The sequence below is a fragment of the Schistocerca piceifrons genome, chromosome 1 (assembly GCF_021461385.2).
Source record: "Schistocerca piceifrons isolate TAMUIC-IGC-003096 chromosome 1, iqSchPice1.1, whole genome shotgun sequence".
Taxonomy (NCBI): domain Eukaryota; kingdom Metazoa; phylum Arthropoda; class Insecta; order Orthoptera; family Acrididae; genus Schistocerca; species Schistocerca piceifrons.
The window spans coordinates 26988988-27016894 of NC_060138.1; positions in this window are offsets into that span (position 1 = coordinate 26988988).

Consider the following 27907-nt stretch of genomic DNA (forward strand, 5'->3'; position numbering starts at 1 on the left):
GCGGAGAAGAGGGCATGAGGCCTCCAGATATCAATCGCGACGAAATTTCTGTGCCACCATCTCTATGGGTCAGTGGGAGGATGGCAGGAATCATTCTCTGGTACGTCAAAAACCACCTATTGAACTCCCAGAAGAGATTAAATGAGCCAACAGCTACTTTGTAAATCTCCCCAATATAAGTCGTTATGGAGATCCTAGTAATTAACAGCAATGCAAACTGTATAACTCATCGGCAATGGGAGAGTGCTACGGTTACAGAAAACAGACAGTGGTGCATCGGAAGCATGCCACTGGAGCCCCAAGACAGCTGCCATGTGGCGACCACAGCGTTGCTAATCTCTTGCGGAGGAGATGGCATGAGGCCTACAGATATCAATCGCGACGAAATTTCTGAGCCACCATTTCTATGGGTCGGTGGGAGGATGGCAGGAATTATTCTGTGGCACGTCACAAACCACCTATGGGGCTCCCAGAGGAGATTAAATGAGCTATCAGCAACTTTGTTAATCTCCTCAATATAAGTCGTTATGGAGATCCGAGTATTTAATAGCGATGCAAACTGTATAACTCATCGGCAATGGGAGAGTGTTACGGTTACAGAAAAAAGACAGTGGTGCATCGGATACATGCCTCTGGAGCCCCAGGTCAGCTGCCATGTGGCGACCTCAGCCTTGCTAATCTCTTGCGGAGAAGAGGGCTTGAGGCCTGCACATATCAATCGCGACGAAATTTCTGTGCCATCATCTCTATGGGTCGGTGGGAGGATGGCAGGAATCATTCTGTGGTACGTCACAAACCACCTATTGGGCTCCCAGAAGAGATTAAATGAGCCAACATAAACTTTGTTAATCTCCTGAATATAAGTCGTTATGGAGATACTAGTATTAAATAGCGATGCAAACTGTATATCTCATCGGCAATGGGAGAGTGCTACGGTTAAAGAAAACAGACAGTGGTGCATCGGATACATGTCACTGGAGCCCCAGGACAGCTGCCATGTTGCGACCACAGCCTTGCTAATCTCTTGCGGAGAAGAGGGCATGAGGCCACCAGATATCAATCGCGACGAAATTTCTGTGCCACCATTTCTATGGGTCGGTGGGAGGATGGCAGGAATCATTCTGTGGTACGTCACAAACCACGTATTGGGTTCCCAGAAGAGATTAAATGAGCCAACAGCATCTTTGTCAATCTCCTCAATATAAGTCGTTATGGAGATCCTAGTATTTAATAGTGATGCGAACTATATAACTCATCGACAATCGGAGAGTGCTAGGATCACAGAAGACAGACAGTGGTGCATCTGATACATGCCACTGCAGCCCCTAATTTGCTGTCATGTGGCGACCACAGCCTAGCTAATCTCTTGCGGAGAAAAGGGCATGAGGCCTCCAGATATCAATCGCGACGAAATTTCTGTGCCACCATCTCTATGGGTCGGTGATAGGATGGCAGGAATCATTCTGTGGTACGTCACAAACCACCTTTTGTGCTCCCAGAAGAGATTAAATGAGCCAACAGCAACTTTTTTAATCTCCTCAATATAAGTCGTTATGAAGATCCTAGTATTTAATAGCGACGCAAATTGTATAACTCAGCAGCATTGGAAGAGTGCTACGGTTACAGAAAACGGACAGTGGTGCATCACATACATTCCACTGGAGTCCCTGGAGAGCTGCCATGTGGCGACCACAGCCTTGCTAGTCTCTTGTGGACAAGAGGGCATGTGGCCTCCAGATATCAATCGCGACGAAATTTCTGTGCCACCGTCTCAATTTTACGGTGGGAGGATGGCGGGAATCATTCTGTGGTACGCCAGAAACCACCTATTGGGCTCCCAGATGAGATTAAATAGGCCAACAGCAACTTTGTTAATCTCCTCAATATAAGTCGTTATGGAGATCCTAGTATTTAATAGTGTCACAAATTGTATAACTCATCGGCATTGGAAGAGTGCTACGTTTACAGAAAACAGACAGTGGTGCATCAGATACATTCCACTGGAGTCCCAGGAGAGCTGCCATGTGGCGACTACAGCCTTGCTAATCTCTTGCGGAGAAGAGGGCATAAGGCCTCCAGATTTCAATCGCGACGAAATTTCCGTGTCACAATGTGAATCGGATCGTGGGAGAATGGAAGGAAACATATTGTGGTACGTCAGAAACGACCAGTTGGGCTCCCGGAAGAGATTAAATGAGCCAACAGCAACTTTGTTAATCTCCTCAAGATAAGTCGTTATGGAGATCCTAGTATTTAATACCGATGCAGACTGTAGATCTCATCGGCAATGGGAGAGTGCTACGGTTACAGAAAACAGACAGTGGTGCATCGGATAAATGCCTCTGGAGCCCCAGGACAGCTGCCATGTGGCGACCACAGCCTTGCTAATCTCTTGCGGAGAAGAAGGCATGAGGCCTCCAGATATCAATCGCGACGAAATTTCTGTGACACCATCCCTATGGGTCGGTGGGAGGATGGCAGGAATCATTCTGTGGTATGTCACTAACCACCTATTGGGCCCCCAGAAGAGATTAAATGAGCCAACAGCTTCTTTCTAAATCTCCTCAATATAAGTCGTTATGGAGATCCCAGTATTTAACAGCGATGCAAACTGTATAACTCATCGGCAATGGGAGAGTGCTACGGTTACACAAAACAGACAGTGGTGCATCGGATACATGCCACTGGAGACCCAGGACAGCTTCCATGTTACGACCACAGCCTTGCTAATCTCTTGCGGAGAAGAGGGCATGAGGCCTCCAGATATCAATCGCGACGAAATTTCTGCCTACCATCTCTATGGGTCGGTGGGAGGTTGGCAGGAATCATTCTGTGGTAAGTCACAAACCACCCATTGGGCTCGCAGAAGAGAGGAAATGAGCCAACAGCAACTTTGTTAATCTCCTCAAAATATGTCGTTATGGAGATCCTAGTATTTAATAGCGATGCAAACTGTCTAACTCATCGGCAATGGGAGAGTGCTACGGTTGCAGAAAACAGACAGTGGTGCATCGGATACATGCCACTGGAGCCCCAGGACGGCTGCCATGTTGCGACCACAGCCTTGCTAATCTCTTGCGGAGAAGAGGGATTGAGGCCTCCAAATATCAATCGCGACGAAATTTCTGTGCCACCATCTCTATGGGTCGGTGGGAGGATGGCAGGAATCATTCTGTGGTACTTCACAAACCACCTATTGGGCTCCCAGAAGAGATTAAATGAGCCAACAGCTACTTTGTTAATCTCCCCAATATAAGTCGTTATGGAGATCCTAGTATTTAACAGCAATGCAAACTGTATAACTCATCGGCAATGGGAGAGTGCTACGGTTACAGAAAACAGACAGTGGTGCAACGGATGCATGCCACTGGAGCCCCAAGACAGCTGCCATGTTGCGACCACAGCCGTGCTAATCTCTTGCGGAGAAGAGGGCATGATGCCTCCAGATATCAATCGCGACGAAATTTCTGTGCCACCATCCCTATGGGTCGGTGGGAGGATGGCAGCAATCATTCTGTGGTACGTCATTAACCACCTATTGGGCTCCCAGAAGAGATTAAATGAGCCAACAGCTACTATGTTAGTCTTCTCAATGTAAGTCGTTATGGAGATCCTAGTATTTAACAGCGATGCAAACTGTATAAATCATCGGCAATGGGAGAGTGCTACGGTTACAGAATACAGACAGTGGTGCATCGGATACATGCCACTGGAACCCCAGGACAGCTGCCATATGGCGACCACAGCCTTGCTAATCTCTTGCGGAGAAGAGGACATGAGGTCGGTGGGAGGATGGCAGGAATCATTCTATGGTACTTCATAAACCACCTATTGGGCTCTCAGAGGAGGTTAAATGAGCCAACAGCAACTTTGTTAATCTCCTCAATATAAGTCGTTATGGAGATCCTAGTATTTAATAGCGATGCAAACTGTAGATCTCATCGGCAATGGGAGAGTGGTACGGTTACAGAAAACAGACAGTGATGGATCGGATACATGCCACTGGGGCCCCAGGACAGCAGCCATGTTGCGACCACAGCCTTGCTAATCTCTTGCGGAGAAGAGGGATTGAGGCCTCCAAATATCAATCGCGACGAAATTTCTGTGCCACCATCTCTATGGGTCGGTGGGAGGATGGCAGGAATCATTCTGTGGTACTTCACAAACCACCTATTGGGCTCCCAGAAGAGATTAAATGAGCCAACAGCTACTTTGTTAATCTCCCCAATATAAGTCGTTATGGAGATCCTAGTATTTAACAGCAATGCAAACTGTATAACTCATCGGCAATGGGAGAGTGCTACGGTTACAGAAAACAGACAGTGGTGCAACGGATGCATGCCACTGGAGCCCCAAGACAGCTGCCATGTTGCGACCACAGCCGTGCTACTCTCTTGCGGAGAAGAGGGCATGATGCCTCCAGATATCAATCGCGACGAAATTTCTGTGCCACCATCCCTATGGGTCGGTGGGAGGATGGCAGCAATCATTCTGTGGTACGTCATTAACCACCTATTGGACTCCCAGAAGAGATTAAATGAGCCAACAGCTACTATGTTAGTCTTCTCAATGTAAGTTGTTATGGAGATCCTAGTATTTAACAGCGATGCAAACTGTATAAATCATCGGCAATGGGAGAGTGCTACGGTTACAGAATACAGACAGTGGTGCATCGGATACATGCCACTGGAACCCCAGGACAGCTGCCATATGGCGACCACAGCCTTGCTAATCTCTTGCGGAGAAGAGGACATGAGGTCGGTGGGAGGATGGCAGGAATCATTCTATGGTACTTCATAAACCACCTATTGGGCTCTCAGAGGAGGTTAAATGAGCCAACAGCAACTTTGTTAATCTCCTCAATATAAGTCGTTATGGAGATCCTAGTATTTAACAGCAATGCAAACTGTATAACTCATCGGCAATGGGAGAGTGCTACGGTTACAGAAAACAGACAGTGGTGCAACGGATGCATGCCACTGGAGCCCCAAGACAGCTGCCATGTTGCGACCACAGCCGTGCTAATCTCTTGCGGAGAAGAGGGCATGATGCCTCCAGATATCAATCGCGACGAAATTTCTGTGCCACCATCCCTATGGGTCGGTGGGAGGATGGCAGCAATCATTCTGTGGTACGTCATTAACCACCTATTGGGCTCCCAGAAGAGATTAAATGAGCCAACAGCTACTATGTTAGTCTTCTCAATGTAAGTCGTTATGGAGATCCTAGTATTTAACAGCGATGCAAACTGTATAAATCATCGGCAATGGGAGAGTGCTACGGTTACAGAATACAGACAGTGGTGCATCGGATACATGCCACTGGAACCCCAGGACAGCTGCCATATGGCGACCACAGCCTTACTAATCTCTTGCGGAGAAGAGGACATGAGGTCGGTGGGAGGATGGCAGGAATCATTCTATGGTACTTCATAAACCACCTATTGGGCTCTCAGAGGAGGTTAAATGAGCCAACAGCAACTTTGTTAATCTCCTCAATATAAGTCGTTATGGAGATCCTAGTATTTAATAGCGATGCAAACTGTATAACTCATCGGCAATGGGAGAGTGCTACGGTTACAGAAAACAGACAGTGGTGCAACGGATACATGCCACTGGTGCCCCAGGACAGCTGCCATGTTGCGACCACAGCCTTGCTAATCTCTTGCGGAGAAGAGGGCATGATGCCTCCAGATATCAATCGCGACTAAATTTCTGTGCCACCACCCCTATGGGTCGGTGGGAGCATGGCAGGAATCATTCTGTGGTACGGCACTAACCACCTATTGGGCTTCCAGAAAAGATTAAATGAGCCAACTGCTACTTTGTTAATCTCCTCAATATAAGTCGTTATGGAGATCCTAGTATTTAACAGCAATGCAAACTGTATAACTCATCGGCAATGGGAGAGTGCTACGGTTACAGAAAACAGACAGTGATGCATCGGATGCATGCCACTGGAGCCCCAAGACAGCTGCCATTTTGCGACCACAGCCGTGCTAATCTCTTGCGGAGAAGAGATCATGATGCCTCCAGATATCAATCGCGACGAAATTTCTGTGCCACCATTTCTATGGGTCGGTGGGAGGATGGCAGGAATCATTCTGTGGTACTTCACAAACCACCTATTGGGCTCCCAGAAGAGATAAAATGAGCCAACAGCAACTTTGTTAATCTCCTCGATATAAGTCGTTATGGATATCCGAGTATTTAATAGCGATGCAAACTGTATAACTCATCGGCAATGCGAGAGTGCTACGGTTACAGAAAACAGGCAGTGGTGCATCGAATTCATGTCACTGGAGCCCCAGGACAGCTGCCATGTAGCGACCACAGCCTTGCTAATCTCTTGCGGAGAAGAGGGCATGAGGCCTCCAGATATCAATCGCGACGGAATTGCTGTGCCACCACCCCTATGGGTCGGTGGGAGCATGGCAGGAATCATTCTGTGGTACGTCACTAACCACCTATTGGGCTTCCAGAAAATATTAAATGAGCCAACTGCTACTTTGTTAATCTCCTCAATATAAGTCGTTATGGAGATCCTAGTATTTAACAGCAATGCAAACTGTATAACTCATCGGCAATGGGAGAGTGCTACGGTTACAGAAAACAGACAGTGGTGCATCGGATGCATGCCACTGGGGCCCCAAGACAGCTGCCATTTTGCGACCACAGCCGTGCTAATCTCTTGCGGAGAAGAGACCATGATGCCTCCAGATATCAATCGCGACGAAATTTCTGTGCCACCATTTCTATGGGTCGGTGGGAGGATGGCAGGAATCATTCTGTGGTACGTCACAAACCACCTATTGGGCTCCCAGAAAAGATTAAATGAGCCAACAGCAACTTTGTTAATCTCCTCAATATAAGTCGTTATGGAGATCCTAGTATTTAATAGCGATGCAAACTGTATAACTCATCGCCAATGGGAGAGTGCTACGGTTTCAGAAAACAGACAGTGGTGCATCGGATACATGCCACTGGGGCCCCTGGACAGCTGCCTTGTGGCGACCACAGCCTTGACAATCTCTTGCGGAGAAGAGGGCATGAGGCCTTCAGATATCAATCGCGACGAAATTTCTGTGCCACCATCCCTATGGGTCGGTGGGAGGATGGCAGGAATCATTCTGTGGTATGCCACTAACCACCTATTGGGCTCCCAGAAGAGATTAATTGAGCCAACAGCAACTTTGTTAATCTCCTCAATATATGTCGTTATGGAGATCCTAGTATTTAAGAGCGATGCAAACTGTATAACTAATCGGCAATGTGAGAGTGCTACGGTTACAGAAAACAGACAGTGGTGCATCGGATACATGCCACTGGATCACCAGGACAGCTGCCATGTTGCGACCACAGCCTAGCTAATCTCTTGCGGAGAAGAGGGAATGAGGCCTCCAAATATCAATCGCGACGAAATTCCTGTGCCACCATTTCTATGGGTCGGTGGGAGAATGGCAGGAATTATTCTGTGGTAAGTCACAAACCACCTATTGGGCTCCCAGAAGAGAGGAAGTGAGCCAACAGCAACTTTGTTAATCTCCTCAATATAAGTCGTTATGGAGGTCCTAGTATTTAATAGCGATGCAAACTGTATAACTAATCGGTAATGTGAGAGTGCTACGGTTACAGAAAACAGACAGTGATGCATTGGACACATGCCACTGGAGCCCCAGGACAGCTGCCATGTTGCGACCACAGCCTTGCTAATCTCTTGCGGAGAAGAGGGCATGAGGCCTCCAGATATCAATCCCGGCAACATTTCTGAATCACCATCTCTATGGGTCGGTGGGAGGATGGCAGGATTCATTCTGTGGTACGTCACAAACCACCTATTGGGCTCCCAGAAGAGATTAATTGAGCCAACAGCAACTTTGTTAATCTCCTCAATATATGTCGTTATGGAGATCCTAGTATTTAATAGCGATGCAAACTGTATAACTAATCGGCAATGTGAGAGTGCTACGGTTACAGAAAACAGAGTGTGGTGCATCGGATACATGCCACTGGATCACCAGGATAGCTGCCATGTTGCGACCACAGCCTTGCTAATCTCTTGCGGAGAAGAGGGAATGAGGCCTCCAAATATCAATCGCGACGGAATTCCTGTGCCACCACCCCTATGGGTCGGTGGGAGCATGGCAGGTATCATTCTGTGGTACGTCACTAACCACCTATTGGGCTCCCAGATAAGATTAAATGAGCCAACAGCTACTTTGTTAATCTCCTCAATATAAGTCGTTATGGAGATCCTAGTATTTAACAGCAATGCAAACTGCATAACTCATCGGCAATGGGAGAGTGCTATGGTTACAGAAAACAGACAGTGGTGCATCGGATACATGCCACTGGAGCCCCAAGACAGCTGCCATGTTGCGACCACAGCCCTGCTAATCTCTTGCGGAGAAGAGGGCATGATGCCTACAGATATCAATCGCGACGAAATTCCTGTGCCACCATCCCTATGGGACGGTGGGAGGATGGCAGGAATCATTCTGTGGTACGTCACAAACCACCTATTGGGCTCTCAGAAGAGATTAAATGAGCCAACAGCTACTTTGTTAATCTCCTCAATATAAGTCGTTATGGAGATCCTAGTATTTAACAGCAATGCAAACTGCATAACTCATCGGCAATGGGAGAGTGCTATGGTTACAGAAAACAGACAGTGGTGCATCGGATACATGCCACTGGGGCCCCAGGACAGCTGCCATGTGGCGACCACAGCCGTGCTAATCTCTTGCATAGAAGAGGGCATGAGGCCTCCAGATATCAATCGCGGTAAACATATCTGAGCCACCATCTCTATGGGTCGGTGGGAGGATGGCAGGATTAATTCTGTGGTACGTCACAAACCACCTATTGGGCTCCCAGAAGAGATTAATTGAGCCAACAGCAACTTTGTTAATCTCCTCAATATATGTCGTTATGGAGATCCTAGTATTTAATAGCGATGCAAACTGTACAACTCATCGGCAATGGGAGAGTGCTACGGTTGCCGAAAACAGACAGTGATGCATCGGATACATGCCACTGGAGCCCCAGGACAGCTGCCATGTTGCGACCACAGCCTCGCTAATCTCTTGCGGAGAAGTGGGCATTAGGCCTCCAGATTTCAATCGCGACGAAATTTCTGTGTCACCATCTCTATGGGTCGGTGGGAGGATGGCAGGAAACATTCTGTGGTAAGTCACAAACCACCTATTGGGCTCCCAGAAGAGATTAAATGAGCCATCAGTAACTTTGTTAATCTCCTCAATATAAGTCGTTATGGATATCCTAGTATTTAATAGCGATGCAAACTGTATAACTCATCGGCAATGGGAGAGTGCTACGGTTACAGAGAACAGACAGTGGTGCATCAGATACAGGCCACTGGAGCCCCAGGACAGCTGCCATGTTGCGACCACAGCATTGCTAATCTCTTGCAGAGAAGAGGGCATGAGGCCTCCAGATATCAATCGCGACGAAATTTCTGTGCCACCATCTCTCTGGGTTGGTGGGAGGATGGCTGGAATCAGTCTGTGGTACGTCACAAAATACCTATTGGGATTAACAGAAGAGATTAAATGAGCCAACAACAACTTTCTTAATCACCTCAATATAAGTCGTTATGGAGGTCCTAGTATTTAATAGCGATGCAAACCGTATAACTAATCGGCAATAGGAGAGTGCTACGGTTACAGAAAACAGACAGTGGTGCATCGGATACATGCCACTGGAGCCCAAGGGCAGCTGCCATGTTGCGACCACAGCCTTTTAAATCTCTTGCGAAGAAGAGGGCATGACGCCTCCAGATATAAAACGCGTCGAAATTTCTGTGCCACCATTTCTATGGGTCGGTGGGAGGATGGCAGAAATCATTCTGTGGTACGTCATAAACCACCTATTGGGCTCCCAGAAGAGATTAAATGAGCTAACAGTGACTTTGTTAATCTCCTCAATATAAGTCGTTATGGAGATCCTAGTATTTAATAGCGATGCAAACTGTATAACTCATCGGCAATGTGAGAGTGCTACGGTTACAGAAAACAGACAGTGGTGCATCGGATACATGCCACTGGAGCCCCAGGACAGCTGCCATCTTGCGACCACAGCCGTGCTAATCTCTTGCGGAGAAGAGGGTATGAGGCCTCCCGATATCAATCGCGACGAAATTTCTGTCCACCATCTCTATGGGTCGGTGGGAGGGTGGCAGGAATCATTCTGTGGTACTTCACAAACCACCTATTGGGCTCCCAGAAGAGATTAAATGAGCCAACAGCAACTTTGTTAATCTCCTGAATATAAGTCGTTATGGAGATCCTAGTATTTAACAGCGATGCAAACTGTATAACTCATCGGCAATGGGAGAGTGCTACGGTTACAGAAAACAGACAGTGGTGCATCAGATACAGGCCACTGGAGCCCCAGGACAGCTGCCATGTCGCGACCACAGCCTTGCTAATCTCTTGCAGAGAAGAGGGCATGAGGCCTCCAGATATCAATCGCGACGAAATTTCTGTGCCACCATCTCTCTGGGTTGGTGGGAGGATGGCTGGAATCAGTCTGTGGTACGTCACAAAATACCTATTGGGATTAACAGAAGAGATTAAATGAGCCAACAACAACTTTGTTAATCTCCTCAATATAAGTCGTTATGGAGATCCTAGTATTTAATAGCGATGCAAACCGTATAACTAATCGGCAATAGGAGAGTGCTACGGTTACAGAAAACAGACAGTGGTGCATCGTATACATGCCACTGGAGCCCCAGGACAGCTGCCATATGGCTAACACAGCCTTGCTAATCTCTTGCGGCAAAGAGTGCATGATGCCTCCAGATGTCAATCGCGACGAAATTTCTGTGCCACCATCCCTATGGGTCGGTGGGAGTATTGCAGGAATCATTCTGTGGTACGTCACTGAGCACCTATTGGGCTCCCAGACGAGATTAAATGAGCCAACAGCAACTTTGTTAATCTCCTCAATATGAGTCGTTATGAAGATCCTTGTATTTAATAGCGATGCAAACTGTATAACTCATCGGCAATGGGAGAGTGCTTCGGTTACGAGAAACAGACAGTGGTGCATCGGATACATGCCACTGGAGCCCCAGGACAGGTGCTATGTGGCGACCACAGCCTTGCTAATCTCTTGCGGAGAAGTGGGCATGAGGCCTCCAGATATCAATCGCGATGAAATTTCTGTGCCACCATCTCTATGGGTCGGTGGGAGGATCGGAGGAATCATTCTATGGCACATCTCAAACCACCTATTAAGCTCCCAGAAGAGATTGAATGAGCCAACAGCAACTTTGTTAATCTCCTCAATATAAGTCGTTATGGAGATCCTAGTATTTAATAGCGATGCAAACTGTATAACTCATTGGCAATGGGAGAGTGCTACGGTTACAGAAAACTGACAGTGGTGCGTCGGATACATGGCACTGAACCCCCAGGACAGCTGCCATGTGGCGACCATAGGCTTGCTAATCTCTTGCCGAGAAGAGGGCATGAGGTCTCCAGATATCAATCGCGGCGAAATTTCTGTCCACCATCTCGATGGGTCGGTGGGAGGATGGCAGGAATCATTCTGTGGTCAGTCACAAACAACCTATTGGGCTCCCAGAAGAGAGGAAGTGAGCAAACAGCAACTTTGTTAATCTCCTCAATATAAGTCGTTATGGAGGTCCTAGTATTTAATAGCGATGCAAACTGTATAACTCATCGGCAATGGGAGAGTGCTACGGTTACAGAAAACAGACAGTGGTGCACCGAATTCATGCCACTGGAGCCCCAGGACAGCTGCCATGTAGCGACCTCAGCCTTGCTAATCTCTTTCGCAGAAGAGGGCATGAGGCCTACAGATATCAATCGCGACGAAATTTCTGTGCCACCATCCCTATGGGTCTGTGGGAGAATTGCAGGAATCATACTGTGGTATGTCACTAACCACCTATTGGGCTCCCAGAAGACATTAAATGAGCCAACAGCTACTTTGTTAACCTCCTCAAAATAAGTCGTTATGGAGGTCCTAGAATTTAACAGCGATGCAAACAGTATAACTCATCGGCAATGGGAGAGTGCTACGGTTACACAAAACAGACAGTGGTGCATCGGATACATGCCACTGGAGACCCAGGACAGCGGCCATGCTGCGACCACAGCCACGCTAATCCCTTGCGGAGAAGAGGACATGAGGCCTCCAGACTCAAATCGCGGCGAAATTTCTGTCCACCATCTCTATGGGTCGGTGGGAGGATGGCAGGAATCATTCTGTGGTAAGTCACAAACCACGTATTGGGCTCCCAGAAGAGAGGAAGTGAGCCAACAGCAACTTTGTTAATCTCCTCAATATAAGTCGTTATGGAGGTCCTAGTATTTAATAGCGATGCAAACTGTATAACTCATCGGCAATGGGAGAGTGCTACGGTTACAGAAAACAGACAGTGGTGCATCGAATTCATGCCACTGGAGCCCCAGGACAGCTGCCATGTAGCGACCACAGCCTTGCTAATCTCTTGCAGAGAAGAGGGCATGAGGCCTCCAGATATCAATCGCGACGAATTTTCTGGGCACCATCTCTATGGGTCGGTGGGAGGATGGCAGGAATCATTCTGTGGTACGTCACAAACCACCTATTGGGCTCTCAGAAGAGATTAAATGAGCCAACAGCAACTTTGTTAACCTCCTCAATATAAGTCGTTATGGCGATCCTAGTATTTAATAGCGATGCAAACTGTAGATCTCATCGGCAATGGGAGAGTGCTACGGTTACAGAAAACAGACAGTGGTGCATCGGATACATGCCACTGGGGCCCCAGGACAGCTGCCATGTGGCGACCACAGCCGTGCTAATCTCTTGCGGAGAAGAGGGCATGAGGCCTATAGATATCAATCACGACGAAGTTTCTGTGCCACCATCCCTATGGGTCTGTGGGAGAATGGCAGGAATCATTCTGTGGTATGTCACTAACCACCTATTGGGCTCCCAGAAGACATTAAATGAGCCAACAGCTACTTTGTTAATCTCCTCAAAATAAGTCGTTATGGAGATCTTAGAATTTAACAGCGATGCAAACAGTATAACTCATCGGCAATGGGAGAGTGCTACGGTTACACAAAACAGACAGTGGTGCATCGGATACATGCCACTGGAGACCCAGGACAGCGGCCATGTTGCGACAACAGATACGCTAATCCCTTGCGGAGAGAGGGCATGAGGCCTCCAGACTTCAATCGCGGCGAAATTTCTGTCCACCATCTCTATGGGTCGGTGGGAGGATGGCAGGAATCATTCTGTGGTAAGTCACAAACCACCTATTGGGCTCCCAGAAGAGAGGAAGTGAGCCAACAGCAACTTTGTTAATCTCCTCAATATAAGTCATTATGGAGATCCTAGTATTTAACAGCGATGCAAACTGTATAACTCATCGGCAATGGGAGAGTGCTACGGTTACAGAAAACAGACAGTGGTGCATCACATACAGGCCACTGGAGCCCCAGGACAGCTGCCATGTCGCGACCACAGCCTTGCTAATCTCTTGCAGAGAAGAGGGCATGAGGCCTCCAGATATCAATCGCGACGAAATTTCTGTGCCACCATCTCTCTGGGTTGGTGGGAGGATGGCTGAATCAGTCTGTGGTACGTCACAAAATACCTATTGGGATTAACAGAAGAGATTAAATGAGCCAACAACAACTTTGTTAATCTCCTCAATATAAGTCGTTATGGAGATCCTAGTATTTAATAGCGATGCAAACCGTATAACTAATCGGCAATAGGAGAGTGCTACGGTTACAGAAAACAGACAGTGGTGCATCGGATACATGCCACTGGAGCCCAAGGGCAGCTGCCATGTTGCGACCACAGCCTTTTAAATCTCTTGCGGAGAAGAGGGCATGACGCCTTTAGATATAAAGCGCGTCGAAATTTCTGTGCCACCATTTCTATGGGTCGGTGGGAGGATGGCAGAAATCATTCTGTGGTACGTCACATACCACCTATTGGGCTCCCAGAAGAGATTAAATGAGCTAACAGTGACCTTGTTAATCTCCTCAATATAAGTCGTTATGGAGATCCTAGTATTTAATAGCGATGCAAACTGTATAACTCATCGGCAATGTGAGAGTGCTACGGTTACAGAAAACAGACAGTGGTGCATCGGATACATGCCACTGGAGCCCCAGGACAGCTGCCATCTTGCGACCACAGCCGTGCTAATCTCTTGCGGAGAAGAGGGTATGAGGCCTAACGATATCAATCGCGACGAAATTTCTGTGCCACCATATCTATGGGTCGGTGGGAGGGTGGCAGGAATCATTCTGTGGTACTTCACAAACCACCTATTGGGCTCCCAGAAGAGATTAAATGAGCCAACAGCAACTTTGTTAATCTCCTGAATATAAGTCGTTATGGAGATCCTAGTATTTAATAGCGATGCAAACTGTAGATCTCATCGGCAATGGGAGAGAGCTACGGTTACAGAAAACAGACAGTGGTGCATCGGATACATGTTACTGGAGCCCCAGGACACCTGCCACGTTGCGACCACAGCCGTGCTAATCTCTTGCGGTGAAGAGGGCATGAGGCCTCCAGATATCAATCGCGACGAAATTTCTGTGCCACCATCCCTATGGGTCGGTCTGAGTATTGCAGGAATCATTCTGTGGTACGTCACTGACCACCTATTGGGCTCCCAGACGAGATTAAATGAGCCAACAGCTACTTTGTTAATCTCCTCAATATATGTCGTTATGGAGATCCTAGTATTTAACAGCGATGCAAACAGTATAACTCATTGGCAATGGGAGAGTGCTACGGTTACAGAAAACAGACAGTGGTGCATCGTATACATGCCACTGGAGCCCCAGGACAGCTGCCATATGTCTAACACAGCCTTGCTAATCTCTTGCGGCAAAGAGTGCATGATGCCTCCAGATGTCAATCGCGACGAAATTTCTGTGCCACCATCCCTATGGGTCGGTGGGAGTATTGCAGGAATCATTCTGTGGTACGTCACTGAGCACCTATTGGGCTCCCAGACGAGATTAAATGAGCCAACAGCAACTTTGTTAATCTCCTCAATATGAGTCGTTATGAAGATCCTTGTATTTAATAGCGATGCAAACTGTATAACTCATCGGCAATGGGAGAGTGCTTCGGTTACGAGAAACAGACAGTGGTGCATCGGATACATGCCACTGGAGCCCCAGGACAGGTGCTATGTGGCGACCACAGCCTTGCTAATCTCTTGCGGAGAAGTGGGCATGAGGCCTCCAGATATCAATCGCGATGAAATTTCTGTGCCACCATCTCTATGGGTCGGTGGGAGGATCGGAGGAATCATTCTATGGCACATCTCAAACCACCTATTACGCTCCCAGAAGAGATTGAATGAGCCAACAGCAACTTTGTTAATCTCCTCAATATAAGTCGTTATGGAGATCCTAGTATTTAATAGCGATGTAAACTGTATAACTCATTGGCAATGGGAGAGTGCTACGGTTACAGAAAACTGACAGTGGTGCGTCGGATACATGGCACTGAACCCCCAGGACAGCTGCCTTGTGGCGACCATAGGCTTGCTAATCTCTTGCCGAGAAGAGGGCATGAGGTCTCCAGATATCAATCGCGGCGAAATTTCTGTCCACCATCTCTATGGGTCGGTGGGAGGATGGCAGGAATCATTCTGTGGTCAGTCACAAACCACCTATTGGGCTCCCAGAAGAGAGGAAGTGAGCAAACAGCAACTTTGTTAATCTCCTCAATATAAGTCGTTATGGAGGTCCTAGTATTTAATAGCGATGCAAACTGTATAACTCATCGGCAATGGGAGACTGCTACGGTTACAGAAAACAGACAGTGGTGCACCGAATTCATGCCACTGGAGCCCCAGGACAGCTGCCATGTAGCGACCACAGCCTTGCTAATCTCTTGCAGAGAAGAGGGCTTGAGGCCTCCAGATATCAATCGCGACGAATTTTCTGGGCACCATCTCTATGGGTCGGTGGGAGGATGGCAGGAATCATTCTGTGGTACGTCACAAACCACCTATTGGGCTCTCAGAAGAGATTAAATGAGCCAACAGCAACTTTGTTAATCTCCTCAATATAAGTCGTTATGGCGATCCTAGTATTTAATAGCGATGCAAACTGTAGATCTCATCGGCAATGGGAGAGTGCTACGGTTACAGAAAACAGACAGTGGTGCATCGGATACATTCCACTGGGGCCCCAGGACAGCTGCCATGTGGCGACCACAGACGTGCTAATCTCTTGCGGAGAAGAGGGCATGAGGCCTATAGATATCAATCGCGACGTAGTTTCTGTGCCACCATCCCTATGGGTCTGTGGGAGAATGGCAGGAATCATTCTGTGGTATGTCACTAACCACCTATTGGGCTCCCAGAAGACATTAAATGAGCCAACAGCTACTTTGTTATTCTCCTCAAAATAAGTCGTTATGGAGATCCTAGAATTTAACAGCGATGCAAACAGTATAACTCATCGGCAATGGGAGAGTGCTACGGTTACACAAAACAGACAGTGGTGCATCGGATACATGCCACTGGAGACCCAGGACAGCGGCCATGTTGCGACAACAGCCACGCTAATCCCTTGCGGAGAAGAGGGCATGAGGCCTCCAGACTTCAATCGCGGCGAATTTTCTGTCCACCATCTCTATGGGTCGGTGGGAGGATGGCAGGAATCATTCTGTGGTAAGTCACAAACCACCTATTGGGCTCCCAGAAGAGAGGAAGTGAGCCAACAGCAACTTTGTTAATCTCCTCAATATATGTCATTATGGAGGTCCTAGTATTTAATAGCGATGCAAACTGTATGACTAATCGGTAATGTGAGAGTGCTACGGTTACATAAAACAGACAGTGGTGCATCGGATACATGCCACTGGAGCCCCAGGACAGCTGACATGTTGCGACCACAGGCTTGCTAATCTCTTGTGGAGAAGAGGGCATGAGGCCTATAGATATCAATCGCGATGAGGTTTCTGTGCCACCATCCCTATGGGTCTGAGGGGAGAATGGCAGGAATCATTCTGAGGTCTGTCACTAACCACCTATTGGGCTCCCAGAAGACATTAAATGAGCCAACAGCTACTTTGTTAATCTCCTCAAAATAAGTCGTTATGGAGATCCTAGAATTTAACAGCGATGCAAACAGTATAACTCATCGGCAATGGGAGAGTGCTACGGTTGCAAAAAACAGACAGTGGTGCATCGGATACATGCCACTGGAGCCCCAGGACAGCTGCCATGTTGCGACCAATGCCTCGCTAATCTCTTGCGGAGAAGTGGGCATTAGGCCTCCAGATTTCAATCGCGACGAAATTTCTGTGCCTCCATCTCTATGGGTCGGTGGGAGGATGGCAGGAATCATTCTGTGGTAAGTCACAATCCACCTATTGGGCTCCCAGAAGAGATTAAATGAGCCAACAGTAACTTTGTTAATCTCCTCAATATAAGTCGTTATGGATATCCTAGTATTTAATAGCGATGCAAACTGTATAACTCATCGGCAATGGGAGAGTGCTACGGTTACGGAAAACCGACAGTGGTGCATCAGATACAGGCCACTGGAGCCCCAGGACAGCTGCCATGTTGCGACCACAGCCTTGCTAATCTCTTGCAGAGAAGAGGGCATGAGGCCTCCAGATATCAATCGCGACGAAATTTCTGTGCCACCATCTCTCTGGGTCGGTGGGAGGATGGCAGGAATCATTCTGTGGTAAGTCACAAACCACCTATTGGGCTCCCAGAAGAGATTAAATGAGCCAACAGTAACTTTCTGTGCCACCATCCCTATGGGTCTGTGGGAGAATTGCAGGAATCATACTGTGGTATGTCACTAACCACCTATTGGGCTCCCAGAAGACATTAAATGAGCCAATAGCTACTTTGTTAACCTCCTCAAAATAAGTCGTTATGGAGGTCCTAGAATTTAACAGCGATGCAAACAGTATAACTCATCGGCAATGGGAGAGTGCTACGGTTACACAAAACAGACTGTGGTGCATCGGATACGTGCCACTGGAGACCCAGGACAGCGGCCATGTTGCGACCACAGCCACGCTAATCCCTTGCGGAGAAAAGGACATGAGGCCTCCAGACTCCAATCGCGGCGAAATTTCTGTCCACCATCTCTATGGGTCGGTGGGAGGATGGCAGGAATCATTCTGTGGTAAGTCACAAACCACGTATAGGGCTCCTAGAAGAGAGGAAGTGAGCCAACAGCAACTTTGTTAATCTCCTCAATATAAGTCGTTATGGAGGTCCTAGTATTTAATAGCGATGCAAACTGTATAACTCATCGGCAATGGGAGAGTGCTACGGTTACAGAAAACAGACAGTGGTGCATCGAATTCATGCCACTGGAGCCCCAGGACAGCTGCCATGTAGCGACCACAGCCTTGCTAATCTCTTGCAGAGAAGAGGGCATGAGGCCTCCAGATATCAATCGCGACGAATTTTCTGGGCACCATCTCTATGGGTCGGTGGGAGGATGGCAGGAATCATTCTGTGGTACGTCACAAACCACCTATTGGGCTCTCAGAAGAGATTAAATGAGCCAACAGCAACTTTGTTAATCTCCTCAATATAAGTCGTTATGGCGATCCTAGTATTTAATAGCGATGCAAACTGTAGATCTCATCGGCAGTGGGAGAGTGCTACGGTTACAGAAAACAGACAGTGGTGCATCGGATACATGCCACTGGGGCCCCAGGACAGCTGCCATGTGGCGACCACAGACGTGCTAATCTCTTGCGGAGAAGAGGGCATGAGGCCTATAGATATCAATCGCGACGAAGTTTCTGTGCCACCATCCCTATGGGTCTGTGGGAGAATGGCAGGAATCATTCTGTGGTATGTCACTAAGCACCTATTGGGCTCCCAGAAGACATTAAATGAGCCAACAGCTACTTTGTTATTCTCCTCAAAATAAGTCGTTATGGAGATCCTAGAATTTAACAGCGATGCAAACAGTATAACTCATCGGCAATGGGAGAGTGCTACGGTTACACAAAACAGGCAGTGGTGCATCGGATACATGCCACTGGAGACCCAGGACAGCGGCCATGTTGCGACAACAGCCACGCTAATCCCTTGCGGAGAAGAGGGCATGAGGCCTCCAGACTTCAATCGCGGCGAAATTTCTGTCCACCATCTCTATGGGTCGGTGGGAGGATGGCAGGAATCATTCTGTGGTAAGTCACAAACCACCTATTGGGCTCCCAGAAGAGAGGAAGTGAGCCAACAGCAACTTTGTTAATCTCCTCAATATAAGTCATTATGGAGGTCCTAGTATTTAATAGGGTTGCAAACTGTATAACTAATCGGTAATGTGAGAGTGCTACGGTTACATAAAACAGACAGTGGTGCATCGGATACATGCCACTGGAGCCCCAGGACAGCTGCCATGTTGCGACCACAGCCTTGCTAATCTCTTGCGGAGAAGAGGGCATGAGGCCTCCAGATATCAATCGCGGTAAACATATCTGAGCCACCATCTCTATGGGTCGGTGGGAGGATGGCAGGATTAATTCTGTGGTACGTCACAAACCACCTATTGGGCTCCCAGAAGAGATTAATTGAGCCAACAGCAACTTTGTTAATCTCCTCAATATATGTCGTTATGGAGATCCTAGTATTTAATAGCGATGCAAACTGTATAACTCATCGGCAATGGGAGAGTGCTACGGTTGCAAAAAACAGACAGTGGTGCATCGGATACATGCCACTGGAGCCCCAGGACAGCTGCCATGTTGCGACCAATGCCTCGCTAATCTCTTGCGGAGAAGTGGGCATTAGGCCTCCAGATTTCAATCGCGACGAAATTTCTGTGCCTCCATCTCTATGGGTCGGTGGGAGGATGGCAGGAATCATTCTGTGGTAAGTCACAAACCACCTACTGGGCTCCCAGAAGAGATTAAATGAGCCAACAGTAACTTTGTTAATCTCCTCAATATAAGTCGTTATGGATATCCTAGTATTTAATAGCGATGCAAACTGTATAACTCATCGGCAATGGGAGAGTGCTACGGTTACAGAAAACAGACAGTGGTGCATCAGATACAGGCCACTGGAGCCCCAGGACAGCTGCCATGTTGCGAACACAGCCTTGCTAATCTCTTGCAGAGAAGAGGGCATGAGGCCTCCAGATATCAATCGCGACGAAATTTCTGTGCCACCATCTCTCTGGGTTGGTGGGAGGATGGCTGGAATCAGTCTGTGGTACGTCACAAAATACCTATTGGGATTAACAGAAGATATTAAATGAGCCAACAACTACTTTGTTAATCTCCTCAATATAAGTCGTTATGGAGATCCTAGTATTTAATAGCGATGCAAACCGTATAACTAATCGCCAATAGGAGAGTGCTACGGTTACAGAAAACAGACAGTGGTGCATCGGATACATGCCACTGGAGCCCAAGGGCAGCTGCCATGTTGCGACCACAGCCTTTTAAATCTCTTGCGGAGGAGAGGGCATGACGCCTCCAGATATAAAGCGCGTCGAAATTTCTGTGCCACCATTTCTATGGGTCGGTGGGAGGATGGCAGAAATCATTCTGTGGTACGTCATAAACCACCTATTGGGCTCCCAGAAGAGATTAAATGAGCTAACAGTGACTTTGTTAATCTCCTCAATATAAGTCGTTATGGAGGTCCTAGTATTTAATAGCGATGCAAACTGTATAACTCATCGGCAATGGGAGAGTGCTACGGTTACAGAAAACAGACAGTGGTGCATCGAATTCATGCCACTGGAGCCCCAGGTCAGCTGCCAATTAGCGACCACAGCCTTGCTAATCTCTTGCAGAGAAGAGGGCATGAGGCCTGCAGATATCAATCGCGACGAATTTTCTGGGCACCATCTCTATGGGTCGGTGGGAGGATGGCAGGAATCATTCTGTGGTACGTCACAAACCACCTATTGGGCTCTCAGAAGAGATTAAATGAGCCAACAGCAACTTTGTTAATCTCCTCAATATAAGTCGTTATGGCGATCCCAGTATTTAATAGCGATGCAAACTGTAGATCTCATCGGCAATGGGAGAGTGCTACGGTTACAGAAAACAGACAGTGGTGCATCGGATACATGCCACTGGAGACCCAGGACAGCGGCCATGTTGCGACAACAGCCACGCTAATCCCTTGCGGAGAAGAGGGCATGAGGCCTCCAGACTTCAATCGCGGCGAAATTTCTGTCCACCATCTCTATGGGTCGGTGGGAGGATGGCAGGAATCATTCTGTGGTAAGTCACAAACCACCTATTGGGCTCCCAGAAGAGAGGAAGTGAGCCAACAGCAACTTTGTTAATCTCCTCAATATAAGTCATTATGGAGGTCCTAGTATTTAATAGCGATGCAAACTGTATGACTAATCGGTAATGTGAGAGTGCTACGGTTACATAAAACAGACAGTGGTGCATCGGCTACATGCCACTGGAGCCCCAGGACAGCTGCCATGTTGCGACCACAGGCTTGCTAATCTCTTGTGGAGAAGAGGGCATGAGGCCTATAGATATCAATCGCGACGAGGTTTCTGTGCCACCATCCCTATGGGTCTGAGGGGAGAAAGGCAGGAATCATTCTGAGGTATGTCACTAACCACCTATTGGGCTCCCAGAAGACATTAAATGAGCCAACAGCTACTTTGTTAATCTCCTCAAAATAAGTCGTTATGGAGATCCTAGAATTTAACAGCGATGCAAACAGTATAACTCATCGGCAATGGGAGAGTGCTACGGTTGCAAAAAACAGACAGTGGTGCATCGGATACATGCCACTGGAGCCCCAGGACAGCTGCCATGTTGCGACCACAGCCTTGCTAATCTCTTGCGGAGAAGAGGGCATGAGGCCTCCAGATATCAATCGCGACGAAATTTCTGTGCCACCATCTCTCTGGGTTGGTGGGGGGATGGCTGGAATCAGTCTGTGGTACGTCACAGAATACCTATTGGGATTAACAGAAGAGATTAAATGAGCCAAGAACAACTTTGTTAATCTCCTCAATATAAGTCGTTATGGAGGTCCTAGTATTTAATAGCGATGCAAACCGTATAACTAATCGGCAGTAGGAGAGTGCTACGGTTTCAGAAAACAGACAGTGGTGCATCGGATACATGCCACTGGAGCCCAAGGGCAGCTGCCATGTTGCGACCACAGCCTTTTAAATCTCTTGCGGAGAAGAGGGCATGACGCCTCCAGATATAAAGCGCGTCGAAATTTCTGTGCCACCATCTCTATGGGTCGGTGGGAGGGTGGCAGGAATCATTCTGTGGTACGTCACTAACCACCTATTGGGCTACCAGACGAGATTAAATGAGCCAACAGCTACTTTGTTAATCTCCTCAATATATGTCGTTATGGAGATCCTAGTATTTAACAGCGATGCAAACAGTATAACTCATTGGCAATGGGAGAGTGCTACGGTTACAGAAAACAGACAGTGGTGCATCGTATACATGCTACTGGAGCCCCAGGACAGCTGCCATATGGCTAACACAGCCTTGCTAATCTCTTGCGGCAAAGAGTGCATGATGCCTGCAGATGTCAATCGCGACGAAATTTCTGTGCCACCATCTCTATGGGTTGTTGGGAGGATGGCAGGAATCATTCTGTGGTAAGTCACAAACCACCTATTGGGCTCCCAGAAGAGATTATATGAGCCAACAGCAACTTTGTTAATCTCCTCAATATGAGTCGTTATGAAGATCCTTGTATTTAATAGCGATGCAAACTGTATAACTCATCGGCAATGGGAGAGTGCTTCGGTTACGAGAAACAGACAGTGGTGCATCGGATACATGCCACTGGAGCCCCAGGACAGGTGCTATGTGGCGACCACAGCCATGCTAATCTCTTGCGGAGAAGTGGGCATGAGGCCTCCAGATATCATTCGCGATGAAATTTCTGTGCCACCATCTCTATGGGTTGGTGGGAGGATCGGAGGAATCATTCTATGGCACATCTCAAACCACCTATTAAGCTCCCAGAAGAGATTGAATGACCCAACAGCAACTTTGTTAATCTCCTCAATATAAGTCGTTATGGATATCCTAGTATTTAATAGCGATGCAAACTGTATAACTCATTGGCAATGGGAGGGTGCTACGGTTCCAGAAAACAGACAGTGGTGCGTCGGATACATGGCACTGAACCCCCAGGACAGCTGCCATGTGGCGACCATAGGCTTGCTAATCTCTTGCCGAGAAGAGGGCATGAGGTCTCCAGATATCAATCGCGACGAAATTTCTATGGCACCATCTCTATGGGTCGGTGGAAAGATGGCAGGAATCATTCTGTGGTACGTCACAAACCACCTATTGGGCTCCCAGATGAGATTAAATGAACGAACTGCAACTTTGATAATCTCCTCAATTTAATTCTTTATGGAGATTCTAGCATTTAATAGCGATGCAAACATGTATAACTCATCGGCAATGGGAGACTGCTACGGTTACAGAAAACAGACAGTGGTGCATCAGATACATGCCACTGAAGCCCCAGGACAGCTGCCATGTGTCGACCATAGCCTTGCTAATCTCTTGCCGAGAAGAGGGCATGCGGCATCAATCGCGACGAAATTTTTATTCCACCATCTCTATGGGATGGTGGGAGGATGGCAGGAATCGTCCTGTGGTACGTCAGAAACTACCTATTAGGCTCCCAGGATAGATTAAATGAGCCAACAGCAACTTTGTTAGTCTCCTGAATATAAGTCGTTATGGAGATCCTAGCATTTAATAGCGATGCAAACTGTAGATCTCATCGGCAATGGGAGAGAGCTACGGTTACAGAAAACAGACAGTGGTGCATCGGATACATGCCACTGGAGCCCCAGGACACCTGCCACGTTGCGACCACAGCCGTGCTAATCTCTTGCGGTGAAGAGGGCATGAGGCCTCCAGATATCAATCGCGACGAAATTTCTGTGCCACCATCCCTATTGGTCGGTGGGAGTATTGCAGGAATCATTCCGTGGTACGTCACTAACCACCTATTGGGCTCCGAGACGAGATTAAATGAGCCAACAGCTACTTTGTTAATTTCCTCAATATATGTCGTTATGGAGATCCTAGTATTTAACAGCGATGCAAACAGTATAACTCATTGGCAATGGGAGAGTGCTACGGTTACAGAAAACAGACAGTGGTGCATCGTATACATGCCATTGGAGCCCCAGGACAGCTGCCATATGGCTAACACAGCCTTGCTAATCTCTTGCGGCAAAGAGTGCAAGATGCCTGCAGATGTCAATCGCGAAGAAATTTCTGTGCCACCACCTCCATCGGTCGGTGGGAGGATGGCAGGAATCATTCTGTATTACGTTACAAACCACCTATTGGGCTCCAAGAAGAGATTAAATGAGCGAACAACAACTTTGTTAATCTCCACAATATGAGTCGTTATGGAGTTCCTAGTATTTAATAGCGATGCAAACTGTATAACTCATCGGCAATGGGAGAGTGCTTCGGTTACAAAAAACAGACAGTGGTGCATCGGATACATGCCATTGGAGCCCTAGGACAGCTGCTATGTGGCGACCACAGCCTTGCTAATCTCTTGCGGAGAAGTGGGCATGAGGCCTCCAGATATCAATCGCTACGAAATTTTTATTTCACCATCTCTATGGGTCGGTGGCAGGATGGCAGGAATCGTTGTGTAGTACGTCAGAAACCACCTATTAGGCTCCCAGAAGTGATTAAATGAGCCAACAGCAACTTTGTTAATATCCTCAAAAGAAGTCGTTATGGATATCCTAGTATTTAATAGCGATGCAAACTATATAACTCATCGGCAAAAGGAGATTGCTACGGTTACAGAAAACAGACAGTGGTGCATCGGATACATGCCACTGGAGCCCCAGGACAGCTGCCATGTTGCGACCACAACCTCGCTAATCTCTTGCGGAGAAGAAGGCATGAGGAATCCAGATTTCAATCGCGACGAAATTTCTGTGCCACCATCTCTATGGGTCGGTGGGAGGATGGCAGGAATCATTCTGTATTACGTTACAAACCACCTATTGGTCTCCAAGAAGAGATTAAATGAGCGAACAACAACTTTGTTAATCTCCACAATATGAGTCGTTATGGAGTTCCTAGTATTTAATAGCGATGCAAACTGTATAACTCATCGGCGATGGGTGAGTGCTACGGTTACAGAAAACAGACAGTGGTGCATATGATACATGCCACTGGAGCCCCAGGACAGCTGCCATGTTGCGACCTCAGCCTTGTTAATCTCTTGCGGAGAAGAGGGCATGAGGCATCCAGATATCAATCGCGACGTAATTTCCGTGTCACAATGTCAGTCGGAAGGTGGGAGGATGGCAGGAAACAGATTGTGGTTCGTCAGAAACCACCTATTGGGCTCCCAGATGAGATTAAATGAGCCAACGGCTTGTTAATCTCCTCAATATATGTCGTTATGGAGATGCTAGTAATTAATAGCGACGCAAATTGTATAACGCATCGGCATTGGAAGAGTGCTACGGTTACAGAAAACAAACAGTCGTGCATCGGATACATGCCACTGAAGTCCCAGGAGAGCTGCCATGTGGCGACAACAGCCTTGTTAATCTCTTGCGGAGAAGAGGGCATGAGGCCTCCAGACGTAATTCCCGTGTCACAGTGTCGATCGGAAGGTGGGAGGATGGCAGGAAACATATTGTGGTACGTCAGAAACCACCTATTGGGCTTCCAGAAGATTTTAAATGAGCCAACAGCAACTTTGTTAATCTCCTCAATATAAGTCGTTATGGAGATCCTAGTATTTAATAGCGACGCAAATTGTAGAACTCATCGGCTTTGGAAGAGTGCTACGGTTGCAGAAAACAGACAGTCGTGCATCGGTTACATGCCACTGGAGCCCCAGGAGAGCTGCCATGTAGCGACCACAGCCTTGCTAGTCTCTTGCGGAGAAGAGGGCTTGAGGCATCCTGATATCAATCGCGATGAAATTTCTGTTCCACCATCTCAATGGAACGGTGGGAGGATGGCATGAATCATTCTGTGGTACGTCACAGACCACCTATTGGCCTCCCAGAAGTGAATAAATGAGCCAACAGCAACTTTGTTAAACTCCTCATTATAAGTCGTTATGGAGATCCTAGTATGTAATGACGCCTGCCGCTTGGGTTCTGAGGCCATCCTTGGTTCCTTCCGGCGGCTGGCTGATTTGGTGAAACAACCAGCATCGCATGCGGAGTGCAAGCTGAGCTTAATATCTGCAGCATAGTGCCCAGAGTCGATCGCGGTCCTCTGGTTTGGAGCCGTGTGGAGGGTCTAAACCAGAGGCTCAGACGACTCTGCGACTATAATGGTTGCAAATTCATCGACCTCCGTTATTGGGTGGAGAACTGTAGGGCCCCCCTAGACAGGTCAGGCGTGCACTACACACCGGAAGCAGCTACTAGGGTAGCAGAGTACGTGTGGCGTGCACCCGGGGGTTTTTTAGGTTAGAGGGACCCCCCCTTGGGCGAAACGATAAAATACCTGACGGCTTACCAGAGAGGACATTATCATCGTTGATAAAGAACGTCCGTCCTCAGAGACCAAAAACAGGAAAAGTTAACGTAATATTGGTAAACTGCAGGAGTATCCAGGGCAAGGTTCCTGAATTAGTATCTCTTATTGAAGGAAATAGTGCGCATATAGTATTAGGAACGGAAAGTTGGTTAAAACCGGAAGTGAACAGTAACGAAATCCTAGACACAGAATGGAATATATACCGCAAGGATAGGATAAACGCCAATAGTGGAGGAGTATTTATAGCAGTAAAGAATTCAATAATATCCAGTGAAGTTATTAGCGAATGCCAATGTGAAATAATCTGGGTTAAGTTAAGTATCAAAGGTGGGTCAGATATGATAGTCGGATGCTTCTATAGACCACCTGCATCAGCAACCGTAGTAGTTGAGCCCCTCAGAGAGAACCTGCAGAACGTCGTGAAGAAGTTTCGTGATCATACTATTGTAATAGGGGGAGACTTCAATCTACCAGGTATAGAATGGGATAGTCACACAATCAGAACTGGAGCCAGGGACAGAGACTCTTGTGACATTATCATGACTGCCTTGTCCGAGAATTACTTCGAGCAGATAGTTAGAGAACCAACTCGTGAAGCTAACGTTTTAGACCTCATAGCAACAAATAGACCGGAACTTTTCGACTCCGTGAATGTAGAAGAGGGTATCAGTGATCATAAGTCAGTGGTTGCATCAATGACTACAAGTGTAATAAGAAATGCCAAGAAAGGAAGGAAAATATATTTGCTTAACAAGAGTGATAGGGCACAAATCGCAGAATATCTGAGTGACCACCATCAAACGTTCATTTCTGAGGAAGAGGATGTGGAACAAAAATGGAAAAAATTCAGAAACATCGTCCAGTACGCCTTAGACAAGTTCGTACCGACTAAGGTCCAAAGCGAGGGGAAAGATCCACCGTGGTATAACAATCATGTACGAAAGGTACTACGGAAACAAAGAAAGATTCATCATAGGTTTAAGAGTAGTCGAATCATAGCTGATAAGGAAAAGCTGAACGAAGCGAAAAAGAGCGTAAAGAGAGCAATGAGAGAAGCATTCAACGAATTCGAACATAAAACATTGGCAAACAATCTAAACAAGAACCCTAAAAAGTTTTGGTCATATGTAAAATCGGTAAGCGGATCTAAATCCCCTATTCAGTCACTCGTTGACCACGATGGCACCGAAACAGAGGACGACCGAAGAAAGGCAAAAATACTGAATTCAGTGTTTCGAAACTGTTTCACTGCGGAAAATCGTAACACGGTCCCCGACTTCAGCCGTCGCACGGACGCCAAAATGGAAAATATTGAATTAAACGATATCGGAATTGAAAAACAACTGCTATCACTTAGTAGCGGAAAA